A 2,500-nucleotide genomic window follows, 5' to 3' on the forward strand; every position below is an offset into this window, starting at 1 on the left:
AGCCTCTACTTCCATTTTTTTCAAAAGATATAACCCCTATTTGTTTTGGATTAAAATCTAATTAGAATCTCAAGTCAAAATCATCATTTAATTTTAACCACATATTTTATGGGACCTACAACTTTTCAACCACACATTTTGTCAACGATAAGTGTATTTTATTCCCTTATTTAAACCTAAAAATATAGACATTTAATAGTTCTTTTGAACAATTATAGCCAAATTTATTGTATAATTCATTTATTGGGAGAAATTCGATGAATAGAAGTAAAATTGAAAGAAAGAAGCGAAAATTGGCAAACAGGGAGGGGGCAAGATCCAAGTGTTATGCTACTCAGTAGGCGTCAAGATCCAATTTTTGGAGACTAAAGTGTAAATAATCAGAAGTTGTGTCGAACCTTAGGATAAAAATCGAGAATGTTTGGGGTCAATTGAATGCAATTAGAAGTAAAAATGAGTAAAATATGATCAAAATATTAGATTGAGGTTAATTTTTAACCACATAAGCATGTTCTAGATTTTCAGCTCAAGATTGAAACCCATTTTTGACATAGTAAACATTTAATTTGGAAAATATCTACTTAAGTAATGTTATAGCTCTTTGAGTTATCTTTATAACCCAACTTGAATCGTCTCAATCAGATCTTAAGTGAGAAAGTAATGATGAAAATACTAGAGAATATGAGGTGCTAAGTTCCACCCGAAAAGTGGTGCCAGATCACACCAAACAGCAGCGCCACTCCTCTAGTGCCAAGGCGCGTTCTTGGCCCATTTTGAAGTCTATAAAAACTCTACTTTCGACACAAATGAGGAGGCATCTATGATTCTGAGGATAAAATCCCATACTGGATGCCACAGAACTGTCATTTTCAAAGAGAGAATGCGCATGACATGGCCCAGCCATTTCTAAATCTTCCTCCTTTTTCTCAACGGATCTACTGTTCTCTATTAGAGAATCAGTGCTTTCATAAATGGAACTATGGGTGTATGTTTTGCATAAAATGTAATTCTTATTCTCCGGCTCGGGATCAATTCCCTTGGGCTTATCTCTTTACCAAAAAGTCAATTTAGTGGAATACTTGACACGACCCGTCCCGAATCATTTTAATGGACTCGACACGTGTCATGCTCCGATGATAGATACCAGCTAAATGTCGGACTCACCACCAAGGCAACTTTGACTTGCTTGACTAAAAAAAAATTTAACAGAGTTTTGACATAGTTTTCCTGAAATACGAACTAAAATCACCTGAACAATAACCAATTTTCCTCAAATCAATACCTATTATATAAATCAGGGTACGCCAGTCCCTCAAAATACAAATTATTCAAATAAAATGTTGAAAAATCAATATTTACTTGCTTTACAACCAACAATCATTTAATATACTAAAGATACCAAATATCTAATGAGCCCAATATGAATTTTTCTGATTTAAACTATATGCATCCCAAAAGAACACATAATGTATAATCTGATAAAGGATGTCATACAACCTATGGTGCGTGGCACAATTCGGTGGTTCGACATGCTCTAAAGCTGCTCAATTCGTCTGCTTTCTGTCTCATAAAAAAAATGTGAAAAAAAATATGAGTTTAAAACTCAGTGAGTGGATAATTTGTAAATAAGTAAACTTTTCTCATTCATGCATATTTTCTGAAAATTTTTGCAGTACTAAAACTTTGAGAAATTCTGAAAACTAGTAACACTTTTAAAATCAAACATGAATATATCATAAAATTCTTTGTTCTTCATTCTAGATAAGTAACTGTAAAATGTGACGAATATAAATAATGACATCCGTGAAAATCTATGAAATATCGTTGCTACTCAATACTATAAACTGAAAGATTTAATCTGAGAACTGAATAGACTGAATTCTATAATCTAAAATCTGATAAGCTTAGAAATAGTGAAAAATCACACCAAAAAGGTACCCAATGAATAACCTTACTCATGTACAGAGTAATCTCGATGTACACGGCAGAGCCATTCAAATCTGATATTCTGATAATCTGATCATACGTACACAGAGCTGTCTCAAAGGCTAATCACCTTAGTATACGGCCCAAAGTCTATGTGTGTACAAGAGTGAGTCCCAAAGACCTCTGATAATCTGGTCATACACCAGGGAAACACATTCACAATAATGCAGAGCGGGTAAAATCATCATAACTAATCATATATTGTGGAAACACATTCACATCAGTGCAGACTGGGGTAAAATCACCTTGATGCTTTCTGGTGGTTTTAAAAACAACTTTAGCTATACCGAAACATTTATATTCATATAACATGTTAATCAAATGATTTAATTGAATTAAATTTAACTTTAAAAATATTTGATTATAAATCCATATTATTCTAAAAATCATGCTATCAAAATCAATTGTATTAAATAATAATAAATACTAATATCTGAAAAATAAGTTTTTATATCCACTAACTGCTCTATGGATAAAAATCTGGCTAAATTAACCGGCATCTTCAAATTTCCAC

At 32.4% G+C, this 2,500-nt stretch overlaps 1 long non-coding RNA gene across 2 annotated transcripts; it reads right to left on the reverse strand.

The window, feature by feature from the left end:
• Positions 1-1,264: 1,264 nt before the first annotated feature.
• LOC111376967 lies at positions 1,265-2,374 on the reverse strand. 2 transcript variants are annotated; one of them, XR_002699604.1, is made up of 2 exons: positions 1,956-2,374; positions 1,265-1,560 (listed from the first exon to the last, which is right to left on the reverse strand). It is a non-coding gene; the product is annotated as an uncharacterized LOC111376967 (long non-coding RNA). The 2 variants fall into 2 exon arrangements; XR_002699603.1 differs by having other exon boundaries at positions 1,951-2,374.
• Positions 2,375-2,500: the final 126 nt, after the last annotated feature.

This window comes from Olea europaea, unplaced genomic scaffold (assembly GCF_002742605.1).
Source record: "Olea europaea var. sylvestris unplaced genomic scaffold, O_europaea_v1 scaffold15893, whole genome shotgun sequence".
Lineage (NCBI taxonomy): Eukaryota > Viridiplantae > Streptophyta > Magnoliopsida > Lamiales > Oleaceae > Olea > Olea europaea.